The sequence below is a fragment of the Macrotis lagotis genome, chromosome X (assembly GCF_037893015.1).
Source record: "Macrotis lagotis isolate mMagLag1 chromosome X, bilby.v1.9.chrom.fasta, whole genome shotgun sequence".
Taxonomy (NCBI): Eukaryota; Metazoa; Chordata; class Mammalia; order Peramelemorphia; family Peramelidae; genus Macrotis; species Macrotis lagotis.
Window position 1 is genome coordinate 103,974 of NC_133666.1, and position 14,567 is coordinate 118,540.

The following is a 14,567-nucleotide window of genomic DNA, read 5'->3' on the forward strand; positions in this document are numbered from 1 at the left end:
TATTGAGTGGATAAAGCATTCTCTTGGATCTACTTATTTCACTCTTCATTATATTGTACAAGTCTCTCCATGTTTTTCTAAAACTAATTACTTTTAACACAGTAGTATTCCATCACAATCATATACTACAATTTATTTAATCATTCCCTAATTTATGGGCATTCCTTTAATTTCTAGTTCTTTGCTACCACATGGGTAGTGGTTATCAGTATTTTAGAACATAAAGTCTATTTCCTTTTTCCTTAATCACCTTGCAAAACAGACCTAACAGTAGCATTGATGGATCAAAGGGTATACACAGTATTATTACTCTGAATGTAATTGCTCTCCTAAATGGTAGGATCTGTTTACAGTTTATTGTTTTATAATAGAGAATTAGTGCCCCAACTTTTCCACGTCCCCTATGACATTTATCTCTTTGGAATACAGACCTAGTAGTGATATTATTGCTATGGTTTTATATGCAAGGATATACATGGTTTTATAACCCTTTGAGCATAGATCCAGATTGTTCTCCAGAATAGTTGGACTAGTTCACAACTCTACCAAGAATGCATTAAATTCAACATCCCCTCCAGGATTTTTCATCCTTCTTTTCTATCACATTAGCCAATCATGGTACCTCGGAATTGGTTTCATTTGTGTTTCTCTAATCAGTAGAGATTTAGAGCACTTTTTTCACTTGATTATTGATAACTTCGATTTCTTCTTCTGGAAACTGCCTGTTTATATTCTTTGTCCATTAACAATTGGGGAATGACTCACATTTTCATAAATTTGGATCTGTTTCTTATATATTTGAGAAATAGCATCTTTATCAGAGAAATTGCTGTCAATTGTTTTCATCTACCCATTTTCCTTCTCATTTGGCTATATTAATTTGTGCAAAAACTTTTTAATTTCATGTTATGAAAATAATTTTCCTCTGATCCTCTCTATCTCTTATTTGGTAATAAATTATTCCTTTATCCATAGATCTCACAGGTATATTTTTCCTTACTCCACTGATTGATTAATGGTATTACCATTTACGTCAAAATCATGTACCTGTTTTGACCTTATCTTGGTATCCAATGTGCCATGTTAATCTATGCTTTCCAGACTGTGCTGCCATACTACTTTTTGGTTTTCCCAGCAATTTTTTTCAAATGGTGAATTCTTCCTACCAAATTTTGGATCTTTCATTGATCAAATGCTACATTACTGTGATCATTTCCTATTGTGTATGGTATACCTACACTATTTTACTGATCCTTCCCTCTCTATCTTAGCCAGTACCAGGTTGTTTTCATAATCAATGCTTTGTATTATACTTTGGAATCTAGTACTTATTTGCTTCATTCCTTCACATTTTATTTTCATTGATTCCCTTCATATGGAGAAAAGAACCTTATGTTCTTTCCAGGTGAATTTTTTTTCTACTTCTATAAAATAAATCTTTAAGTAGAGTTATTTTTATTGACTCAGTCAATTGATGAGCAATCCATAATCCTGTTCTTTAGGTCTGTGCTTACTGTGAGAAGAGTGTTTTGTCACTGTTTTTATGTGTTGGATTGGTCTTGGCAGGAAGACTAACAAGTATTTTGCCAACTTCATGGTTATTTTGAATAGCATTTCTTTTTCTGTCACTTTCTACTGGGTCATATTGGTAGTATATAGAAATGTTGATTATTTATGTGGATTTATTTTATATCCCGCAACTTTGCTAAAGCTTTTCAACTAGCTTTTATATTTGATTGTCAAGGATGCTCTAAGTGTGCCATGTATCATTTGCAAAGATTAAAATTTTTTTATTCTTCTACTTTAAAATTTTTATTCTTCCAATTTTTTTCTCATCTTCTGGCTATAGCTGGGGTTTCTAATACAATATTGAATAATTGTGGTGATACGGAATATCCTTGCTTCACTCCTGATGTTATTCAGAAGCCTTCAAATTTATTCTTGGTACAGATAATACTTGCTCTTGTTTATATTTATCATTTTAAGAAGAGTTTGTGAATTCCCATGCTTTCTAATGATTTTTTTTTGTTTTTTGTTTTTTTAGTTTTTTGCAAGGCAAATTGAGGTTAAGTGGCTTGCCTGAGGCCACACAGCTAGGTAATTATTAAATGTCTGAGAATGGATTTGAACCCAGGTACTCCTGACTCCAGGGCGGGTGCTTTATCCACTGTGCCACCTAGCCACCCCCACTGCCCCACCTAGCCACCCCTAATGTTTTTAGTAGAAATGTGTATTGTATCTTTTTTCTTCATCTACTGATCTATCCATAGGAATTTTTCATTAATATGGCAAATTTTGCTAAATATTTCCTAACATTGAAACAGCTCTACATTCTTAATATAAATCACACTTTTCATAGTGTATGATCTTTTGCTGCAATCTCCTTCTTAGGAGTTTCTTTCAAAATTTTCATTGCTCTTCATTATGGAAATTTGTGTACAATCTTTCTTTCTCTGTTTTTGCTCTCCCCTCTTTAAGTGTCAAAATCGTATTTTTGTTATAAAAGGACGTTGGTAAAATTCTTTCTTTATAAATTTTTTTTATATATTTTACATAGTTTGGGGATGAATTATTTCTTAAATTATTGGCAGAATTTACTTATTTTGTCTTTTTTCCTTTATTTTATTTTATATGGTTACATGTAAAAACCAGTTTGGGCATTCATTATTAAAACTTCGAGTACTGAATTCTCTTCCATCTTCCCACCCCTCTCCCTCACTGAGAAAGCAAATTATTTGATTATAGGTTAAAAATTTGTAATCCACAATAGTCATATGGTGAAAGTAAGCATAACCCCCACCCCAAAGAGAAACCTCAAGAAAAGTGAAGTTAAAAAAATGTAGGCTTCAATCTGTATTCAGACACTATCAGCTCTATCTTTGGAATGGATAGTATTCTTTATCATAAATCCCTCAGAGTTCTCATGGGTCATAGCTGATCAGATTACAATATTGCTGTTACTTTGTGTAGTACATTTCTCATTACATCTGCTCATGTAAGCTTTTACTGGGAGCATCCTCTTTGTTATTTCTTATAACAGAATAGCATTTTATCATAATCACATACAGCAATTTGTTCAGCCATTCCCCAATCAATGGGCATCCCATCAGTCTCCAGTCCCTTGTCACCAGAAAAGAGCTGCTATAAATATTCTTATACATATAGGTCCCTTTCATTCCTGTTTTTCATGTCTTTTGGAATATAGACTGAGTAGTGGCATTGCTAGGTCAAAGGATAAGGAATGGTTTTATAACCCTTTGGGCACAGTTCCAAATTGCTCTACAGAATTGTTGAATCAATTCACAACCCCTCCAATAGTGTAGTAATGTCTCCTTTTTCCTATATCCTGTCTGACATTTGCCATTTTCTCTTTCTGTCCTCTTAACTAGTCTAATTGGTATAAGATAGTACCTCAAAATCATTCTATTTGCATTTCTTTTATTAATAGTAATTAGGACATTTTTTTTAAAAAATATGGCCTTAGATGAGGTTATCATCTGAAAACTGTTCATGTCTTTTTTTTTATCATTTATCAATTGGATAATGGCTCTTATATTTTTACAAATTTGACTCAATTCTCTATGTTTGAAAACTGAGGTCTTTATCAGGCAAACTTCTTTCAATTTTTTCCCCAAAGTTACTTATTATTGCTAACTGCATTTCCCTCCATCCTATTCTCCCCACCCACATTTATTCTATTCTCTTTCTCCTTTCACCCTGTCCCCCCTCAAGTGTTTTGCACCTGACTACCCCTTGACACAATTTTCCCTCTCTTCTATAATCCCCCCCCCCCTTTCCCTGCCTCCCTTTCCTCTCCTACTTTCCTCTAGGGTAAGATATTTGCATACCCAATTGAATGTGTTGTTCCCTCTCTGAACCAATTCCAATGACAGTAAGACTCACTCACTCACTCTCCCTCACCTCCCTGTTCTTCCATTCCACTGAAAAAGCTTGTTCTTGCCTCTTTCCATTCTACCTCCCCCTTTCCCTTTCTCCTAGTACATTCCTCTCTCACCCAATAACTCCATCTTTTCAATATATTATCCCTTCATATTCAACCCCCATCTGTGCTTTGTGGTAGAAATTACTTATAAATCCATCTGGTCCTTGGGATTTTGTGTGTGAGAATTCATTCATGCCTTGTTCATTTTCTCTTTGTAAAAAACCAAGTTGGGTTTATTTAAGTATTCTATTTCCTCTTCTGTTTACATGCAGAGTTTATTTTTTGTAAATATTCATCCACTTTTCTTAGAGGTTCAGTTTACCTGGCATATGATTGTGCAAAACATATCCCAATAATTATTTTCATTTCCTCTTCATTGATTATATATTCACCCTATTGGCAATTTTGTTTTCTTTTTTTTAATAAAATAACTAATGATTTATCCATTTTATAGAATTTTTTTCATAAAACCAATTCCTGGTTTTATTAGTTTAATTTTTTAAACTTTGCATTTACTTAATCTCACCTTTGATTTTCAGCATTTCCATTTTGATATTTAATTCAAGATTTTTTCACTTAATTTTTAATTTCTTCTTTCTTCTGGTTTTTTAATTATTCACCCTATTGTGAACTCTGCTCTTTTTTGTTATATTTATTTTTATATTTAGGGAAATGTTGAAATTTAGAGAAAGACAATTGTCATAAGTACTGTCTTGATTCCATATCATTAATTTTGGTATCTTGTCTCAATTTTGACATTCTCTGTATTGAAATTTTGTTTGCTTTTTATTCTTTCTTCTTTGATCCACTTGTTCTTTAGGATTTAGTTTTCAGTTAATTTTTAATGTTTCCACATCCTTTATTGAATACCGTACTTATCTTACTGTGGTCTGTAAGGGAGCATTTAAGATTTCAGTTTTTCTTCATTTGTTATGAAGGCTTTTTGACCTAATACTTATGTGAAGGTGCCATGTACAGCTGAAAAAAGTGACATTCTTTTCTCTTTCTATTAAATTTTCTACAACAGTCTATTATATATCTAACTTTTCCAAGATTCTTTCATATACTTAAGTTCTTTCTTATTTTCTCCATAGATTTACTGAACTCCAAGAGGGGAAAGTTGGGGTCACCCATTAGCATAGTTGAACTATTTCCTTCTCTAAGACATTCAACTTTTCCTTTTCAAAGTTCGATGTTCTGTCATTTGGTGCATATTTGGACAACTAAGTGGAATCAGGAGGACCTGGGTTCAAATCCAGCCTCAGACACTTCGCACTAACTAGCTGTGTGACCTTGGGCAAGTCACTTACCCCTGATTGTTTTGCATCCAGGGTTATCTCCAGTCGTCCTGATTCCTGCCTGGCCACTCATCCTAGATGGCTCCAGAAGAGACAATGAGACTGGTGAGGCACAGCAGTAGGTCACTCATATCTGATTTATATGTATGTTGTGGCATCACCTCCCTCATGTCACATGGTCTTCAAGAATGAAGGACAAAAAAACTTTGACTTGTTTAGTATTGATATTACATTATTTTTGGAGCTATTTTTAGTAAGATGTACTTTTCCTGCTCATCTCTTTGAATGAGGTCTGTTTTTGCATTTGCTTTGACTTTTTACCATGGTCTCTGATCCCTTGTGACCAAAAATGGCACTGCTCCTAAGAGTCCCTATTCCCTGTGCCAGTAAGTGTACCTTTTTGCTCTTGAACTGTAACCTAGAAGACCGTATAAGCAATGAAGCTACCAAACAGCTTCCATTCCAGGGGTCCCCACTAATCTCTTTCTGACCAATTGCCACCTTCTATCCCCGTGTTAGAGATTTCTTCTTCCAACCTCTTAAGTTGTCTTGGGTTAGAATAATATCTCACCTTGACTTTTTGTTGCCTCTGCCACTCAAGAATTTGATTTGAGCCATTATTTTAAAGTTGTTGGAGGAGAATGTTGAGAGAGCTTGGCTCAGTCCTTTTTCTACTCTGCTAAGTAGCTAATAACTCCTTGAACTGCATTAGTGACCATTTGATCCTTCATGAAGTATTGGAACCAAAACAAGGAAATGGGCATTTCCCCTAACTTTCAGCACTTTGACTGACTGCCTCCCATACCTGGGATGCTCTCACTCTTCATTTCTATCTCTGGCCTTCCCTGGCTTCCACAAACCAGGTAAAATCTTACCTTCCTTAGAAAGTCTTCCTTAATACCTCCCCGCCCCCTAATCCTAGCCCCTTTCCACTAGTTAGACCTTTGGCCTATTCCAAGCATTTACTTAGCTCAGTGATCAGCACACAGAAGGTGCTTAACGAATATCTATTGACTGACTATTCTGAATCTGATTCCCACAAATAGAGAGGGATTGGTTCCTGGAATGGAAATGATTGGAATGCTGGGAGAATGTGACCACTCAGTCCTAGAGTTTATGATAAAGGAGAGACAACCTGATCATAGACTGAAAAGTTCATGAATCTTGTATTTGAGTGTTCCATAAATCCCAAAACCCTAACCACGGGGGGTAAGGACTGACTTTTTCACAAAAGTTTCTTGTAACACTGAAAAGAAGTGTGGCAGAAATTTGGTATAGATCACCATCTTACAACATAAGCCAAGATGGGCTTGAAATGAATACATGAATTACACAAAAGGAAGATATTCCAAACAAATTCTAGGATTGGGAAACTATTTTTCTTATCTACAGAGAAAGAGGTCAAGAACAAATTAGAGGTAGAGAGGATTCTAGGAGTTAACAATGATCACTAAAACTACACAAAATTCAAATGGTTTTATAAAAAAATGCAGCTGACATTAAAAAATGGTTGCAGAAAGTAGTGGTTAAGATGATGTTAGTAGTTTGACTTGCTGGTACAAGCTGCCTCCTGTCTCTCCCTCAGTGGGACTTGCTGCTTCAAGAAAATACATGAAGAGGTTGGAGAAGGGAAATTGCCCTAATTTTCAAAAAGGAAAAGTGAATGGAACCTCTAAATTATAAGTGAATGAACGTCAGGTTTGCTTTCTGGGTACCATTCTAGAAGATATTTGTAGAGAGACAGGTGCTTTCAGTGACCAAAATATAGTACCAAAGCAGCTTTGCAGCTGACAGATATGCTTAATAATGGCAGTTTGGGGGCTGAGGTGGAAGGAGATCCATGAACTTGACTGCTCAGAAAACTTTTTATTATGGCTTAAGTTCAATATCAGCTAATGCAGAATGTTGTAAGTGTGTCAGTCTGACTGAACTCTAAATTAGATAATTAACAGTAAAAAAAATAGTGCTTTATCTTAAATCCAAAGGGGTTGATAGGGTGATACCTAATCTTACCTGTGGACACTGCCTATATTTCTTTTTGGAGGGCTGAGATATGATGGCTGTGACTCAAGAATTGTCAGCCTTCCCTTATCTTGGAGAAGGTCTAGCCACCATACCCTAAGTGACTGGAGCTGAGATGGCTTAGCTGGCTATGAAGAAAAATATGTAGACAAGATAGAAACAAAGAAATACAGTCATTCACAGAACCAACTGTGGGGTGAGTCCACTGGAGCAATGTACCAGGTGTCTGGCCTAGTGAAGGCAATTTGACACCATCACTAAAATCATCACTGGAGGTGTGAATTGACTCTCCACAACTGTCCCCTTATGTGGGGTCTTCTTGTGTGATTACTATGGCTACTCAATCCCCACCCATATCACATAGATGGGGATCTATTTATGGGAGAGTGTGCCCTACCAATACTATGGAGAAATGATCTCTTGCAGATCTTACTCTGATGGTTCTTTAAATGCCTTTGATTTCTTAAGTATTTCTATGATTTCTTCCTGTTTGTTAACAGCACTCTGGTGTCACATGCATATCCTTTCCCCTCTCCAGCAGTCATTTCATATGCTAAATAGTATTTTTTAAAGAGAAGGAAAAAAGTCAAGATAATTAATAAATGCATTATGAAAACTTGTACAATGTGTGACACCTGTTGTCTCCTGACCTCCACAAATGGAGATGTTGGGGTCATCTTCTCATAGCTCTTCACATGAGTTCCACTTGATCTTTATATCTGTATTACATTTCTTTTTCAATTTTGGTGTGTCACTGTTCTTTCAATTTACATTGTTGTGGTCCTGTCTATTGTTTTCTTGGTTTTGCTTACTTCATTGTGCATAAGTTCATAAAGATCTTTCCATGCTTGTCTATAATTCATCAAATATATCATTTCTTATAGGACAGTAGTATTCCATTGCATTAAATTCAACCATTTGGTTAGCCATTCCCCAGTTGATGAGCATCTAATTTGTTTCCAGTTCTTAACTATCACAAAAAGTACTGTGATAAATATTTTTCTTTTATTCATTGATTTTTTCCAACTACATGCAAAGATAGTTTTCAACATTCATCCATTTGCAAACTTTTCATATCCACGTTGCTTCTTACTTTTTACAAGGCAATGGAGTTAAGTGACTTGCCCAAGGTCACACAGCTAGTGTGATATTATTAAATATCTGAATCCAGATTTGAACTCAGCTCCTCCTGAATTCAAGGCCAGTGCTCTATCCACTCTGTCACTTAGCTGCCCCTAGAGTTCCACATTTTTCTACCATCCTTCCTTCCTTCCCCACCCACCTACCATGGCAGCAAATAATCTGAAACAGGTGGCACTTGTACAATATGGTTAATACATTTCCATATTCCTCATGTGGTGAAATAAAAATTAGAGCTGGGGGGGGGACCCCATGAGAAAGAAAGCAAAACATAAAAGTTAAAAAAAAGTGAACAGAGTGTGCTTTGGTCTGCATTCAGAGTCTCGTTTTTCCCTCTGGATGTGGATGGCAGTTTCTATAGCTGTTCTCCGGATTGGCCTTGATCACTGAACTGCTGAGAGGTACTGAGTCCATCCCAGTTGATCATCTCATGAAGTTGCTGTTAGTGTGTGCAATGTTCTCCTGGTTCTGCTCCCTTTACTCAGCATCAGTTCATGCAAGTCTTTTCAGTAGAGTAAAATGGGGGCTCCTGAGTTCTCAAACTGGCTGTCTGTGGACACACAGAGTATCTTAGGTGTGGAGTAGTTATTCTGGGTCTCCTAGATGGAAGAAGAGGTGCCAAAGATGCTACATGTTATTAAAGAGATGGCTAGGGAATATCTAGAAAAGGGAATGGTGAACAGAAAAAATCAAGGTGACTTCATCAAAAATAGGCCAAGCCAGAACCAGAGAATTAGGTAGCTCTGGTTTATATCAATTGCTACAAAATATTTGAGAAATTATCCAGATCATTGTAAAATTAGAGCTGGAATTTGCTGAATGTTTGAAGTAAAAGGGATTCATCCCAACTGAGAAGGAAGTCTCTAGTAGAGTTCCCAAAAGATTTGCAATTGGCTCATTGATGCTTAACATTTTTATTAATGGCTTGGGAAAAGGATATAAATGGCATCTTTACCACATTTGCAGATGACCTCCAACTGGACGATAGAGTCAACAGCCAAGAAACTTCCATAGATTCAAGCACTGTATAAAACCTGCTAAGATGAAATTTAATTGGGAGAGAAATAAAGTCTTGCGCTTGAGTTTTATAGTGTGTAATGTTTAAAAAAGCATGAGGGGGCGGAGTTAGTAGACTGCAAACTCAATAAGAGGCAGAACTATATGACCACAAAAAAATCACAAATTGTGATGGATCTGCTTTCAGAGAGGCCTGGCTTCTAAGAACAAGGAGGTAATGGGCTATCCATGCCCAACACAAGGTTTTTCTTATCCCTCTCCAGGTAATTGTTTTTCCCCTAAATTTTTTTTATTGAAGGCAATGGGGTTAAGAGTGACTTGCCCAAGATCACACAGCTAGGTAATTATGAAGTATCTGAGGTCAGATTTGACAATGCTGGTGCTCTATCCACTGCACCACCTAATTGCCCTATAATTTGTTTTTACTTTGTATTTAATTTGTATATATGAAATGAATACATTTTATATACACATGGACACAAAACCTCAGAAACAGAGACCCCCACTCTCTCACAACCACACACCCACCCACCTACCATATCTATCTATCTATGCATATTTTTTAAGTATACATGTATATTTTAACTTCGGTAATAGAATAATTGCTCTTCAAAAGAAAGGATTTCTTGAGGTTTTGTATCCCTAGTGCCTAGCACAGTGTCTGGCCCACGGTAAGTGCTTAATAAATGCTTCTTTCTTAGTTACTTGCTATTAAGGGGCAGGGGACCTCTCAGCTTTCATCAAAAACACTCTCAGACATGACTATCTCACTTTACTCATGTTTGGGTTTGACTGGGAAAATTTCATAGCTGGGTATAGAACTCGGTGTATTTGGGAGCATTTACTGGATCTTGGTAATAGAGAGACACACAGCAATCTTCAGGTCACACATCTAAAACCCAACAGTCTCTGTTTTGCTCCATTGTCCCTCTGGAGCCTCCCTCTCTTCTCAATCACAGTCCAAGATCCCTCCCAACTCTGCCACGTTCATGTTCCTCTCTGGCTCTACCTTCTCTTGCCTTACAGACACCTGGATGGGATCTTACTGCAGTCCCTGCCTCTCCTTTGCTGCTCTGTGCACAGCACCCAGCCCATTCCTTCAGATCATTCATTGACATCCCAGCCTGGAGGAACTTCCTCAGTGCAGCTCCACTGTCTCTCCCCTGAAGCAATTGCTTCCCCTGGCAGTTCTTGCACAGGGCTAGAGAGATAAAGAAATCTTCCTATCCCTTCAGTTTCTCACCAAATTGTGTCCTCTCAGCAAATGTGTGCTGGGTCACCAGGGCTCAGCTGCATGGAGCTGTCCCTTACAAAGTGTTGTTCAGGCTTGGGGTTCTCCTCCTCCCAATTGTTCTTGGAAAATATCACTCTCCTGTGGAGCCCTCCATGTCCTTCCAGGGAAGGTAGTCAGGGCCTCTCTCTGTAGCTGATGTGGAAAGAAGGGAATGACAGATACACGAATCTGGATTACACTGCATGAAATAATGCAGCAACCCCACTCTAAAAATCTGATTCTACCATTTCCTTATAGTCACATCTTGTCCCATTCCTCATCCAGGTAAGTCATTTTTACTATTATTGTAGGAATTTTCAAAGTGTTCACACTAGCTGGAGATATGAATTATGAAAAAAGGGGCAAAACTTCTAGTGCTGGGATGATCCTAACCAGAAGGGTGCTAGAATGTTCTGTTGCTTAATCCGATTAACCAAAATACTATACCCAAAGCCCTTTCTACTGCTTTCATTATTTATTTAGGGTGAAAGAGTTTCAATATGTATTATCCTTAACAAGGTATGATTTACCAATCAGCAGCTCAACATCTTCCAAAAGAGAACAGATGGGAGGCATCCAGGTGGTGCAGTGGATAGAGCCTTGGCTCTGGAGTCAGGAACTTGAGTTCACATCTACTCTCAACCACTTAATACTTCCTTGGCTGTGTGACCTTGGGCAAGTCACTTAACTCCACTGCCTTGCAAAAAAAAGATAACAACTGTTTATATTACAAATGGAGGTCCCAGGATATCTTTGGGAATTCAAAGCTAAATTGTATTGAAACTGGGACATTGTCACAGAACAAAGTTATTCCCCCCTCATCTCCTTTTTCATGGCACTGACCCATAAAATTCAAGAACAATGTTTTTAATAGAATTCCAAGGGTTCCTAATCTCTAAACTGCATGGATGAAAAGTTTTCATTGTATAGAGACCTGGGGAAGAACAGAAAACCCAGGGGGGAAACAGCATATGGAACTTGGGATCCCATAGTCCCATTTTCTCCTAGAATTGTTCTTAAGATGTGTTCATGAAAGCTACAATAGATAAGTTAGCCTCATAATACTTTCATGAAGTTATAAAAGACAGTAATTCTGTTCTATAACCTGAAGAACTTTAAATCAAAAGTAATTAATAGCACAATTTATAAGCTCCATTCAAAAGACTAACAGAATAACAACAACAATAATCTTAATCATAATAGTCATAATAATAAACACTTCTATAGCTTTGAAAAGCAACTTACTGGGGCGGCTAGGTGGTGCAGTGGATAAAGATCGGCCCTGGAGTCAGGAGTACCTGGGTTCAAATCCGATCTCAGACACTTAATAATTACCCAGCAGTGTGGCCTTGGGCATGCCACTTAACCCCATTTGCCTTGCAAAAACCAAAAAAAAAAAAAAAGAAAGAAAGAAAAGCAATTTACAAACATCTTATTTGGACCTTACAACTACCCAGTAATTTACTTAACATAAGTTTTCTTATCACCCTATTGTACAGGTAGGAAAATTGAGGTTTAGAGAATTTGAGTGCCTTGTCTATGGTCACGCAATGAGGACAGCAGAATTTCAATCTAGGTCTTGTGACTCCAATGCTTGTGACTCAGTCCACTATACCAATTCACTAGTGGCAGCATGGCTGGTGTTCTCGAGGATCAAACCCAAATATAAAATAATAGAGAGATTTATGAAGTCATTGGTAGAGGAGACTGAGGAGTCAGAAAGGAGGGAGGGGTGACGCCCTCTTGTACAGGCTAGGGAGAGTTTACAATCTAAACCATTTAGACCAGGCTACCCACTAAGGTAAACACCAAGGGCAGCTGCTCGTGAGGGCCTGGGTGCCCCGATCATCCCCGCCCAGCCTGATCTTGATCTCCTGGCGCCTGGCCCCAAACCCCACCTCCCACCCCACTTCCTCCTCTGCTTTGAGGCTCCGGAGCTGTCCAACGCCTAGCCAAGGGCTGGAGGATCTGCAGCAGCTTTTGGATCCTTCCTTCCCTTTTGTGGAGCCCAAGGTCTGCCTCTCCCAACCTTCCTCCATCTTTGTTCTCCCTCTCCCATAACTCTCCACAACACCAAGCTATGCTCAGCTGCTGCTCCCCCCACCCCCAGGGCCAGCCCCAGCAGGTTGCTCTCAGGGACCTGGGACCCTGGTCAGCCCTGAAGACCCCGCCAGGTGTAGGACACATTGTGGTCCCCTCCCCTAACCAGGTTGGGTGATGAGGGCTGAGGGATACGACTTGGGGGACGGGGGGCTCCTCACTCCTCTTGTCTGATGTCACACAGTTCCTTCCCCTCCCTCCTCCTTTCTTCTGCCTTGCAGTGATGTTACAGGTCCCGCCCCCTTGCTCCCTTTATTAATTTTGTAAGTTTTCTTGGTCTTTGGAGAAAGATGTTACTGGGAGAGAGCAACTCGTGGTCTGCGTGACCCTCCCCCACTTCCCTACTACATCCCCTCCTCCCTGCTCCCCTCCATCACCCCCGTCTTACAGATTGACCGACCTGGAGGGTCCTGCTAGTGCCTAAGTGGCTGTGAGTGACAGAATGCCCTCTTCCCTGGAGCTGCCTTAGTCTCTCCATTTCTCTTCATTTTCTTCACCCTTCCCCTCCCCCCACCCCCCAACCTTTTCAAGAAGCCGGTCCCTCCTCCCCAGTCTTCACGGAGTGATCTGGAAAATGTGTATGCGGTCCTGGGAGTATCAATTTTTTTGTTTATACCTGTGTTGTGTATACAGGTAGGATGTCTTCTCTCTCTCTCTCTCTCTCTCTCTCTCTCTCTCTCTGTGTGTGTGTGTGTGTGTGTGTGTGTGTCTGTGTCTGTGTTTCTGTGAGGATGTGGGAATTCTTGGATGTGTGTTTTCAGTGTGAACCTGTGTGTGTGTCTGGGACTTCCTGCCTGCTCTGGGCTCTGTCTGGTGTTTGTGGGTTTTAGGGTGGAGTGGGGCTCGGAGGAGCCCAGTCGGGACACTACCTGCTGGACTCCACCGAACCCAGAGAGGGAGGATACAGGGTAGGACCTCTCCTCCTCACCTCCATATCATCTCTTTTGTTTGGTGTCATTTCATTTAATGGTTATTAATTTTTGTTCTGGTATCAACCCTCACCTGGTAAAATCTGCATTTCCAAGGACTTTGTTCTTGAACAGAAAGAGGGGTCTGTCCCTGAAACTAGGACTCTGTGATTTACAGATGAGCTGCTCAAATGTACACTTCTCTCATTCTGAGAGATTTAGTTATAGGGCTGTTGCTAGCTTGTATTTTTTTCCTTTGAAAACTTCCTGTTCCTTTGATTTATTGGATAATGGCTCTTAATCTAGCAAATTGGTATCAGTTCCTCCTATCCCTTACATCTGCCCAAGTCTTTGGAGAACGTTACTGCAAAAATGCTATTCCTCACTTAACTTTTACCCTTCTCATTTTAATTATATTTCATCTCTTTGTGTAAAAACATTCCAACTTTATAGAAGCAGTTATGCATTTTATTGTCTTGTTATCAACTCTTCCCCATCCATAGATGTGGAAAGTAATTTCCTCCTTGCTCCTCTAATTTGCTATGATTTCCTTTTGCACTTAACGCATGTATCCATTTGTAGTTTAATTTGAAAGGAGGTGTTGATTGATATCTTATCAAATTTTTGCCAAACTCTTATCCCCTTATTCCATTTACGTTTGTTGTTTTTTGAACAAAAAAAGTCTTCCCCTACTCTCCCCCACCCCCTCTGTCTTTTGAGTTATTAAACACCATTTTAATTTATTTATTTGTTTCTGTACCTTACATACCTAATCTTGTCCATTGATCAATCTTTCAATATTTAGCAACTTGCAAGTGTTTTCTGGACATCTGTTTTCCACTGGACCTGAAGTCAGAAATATTCAT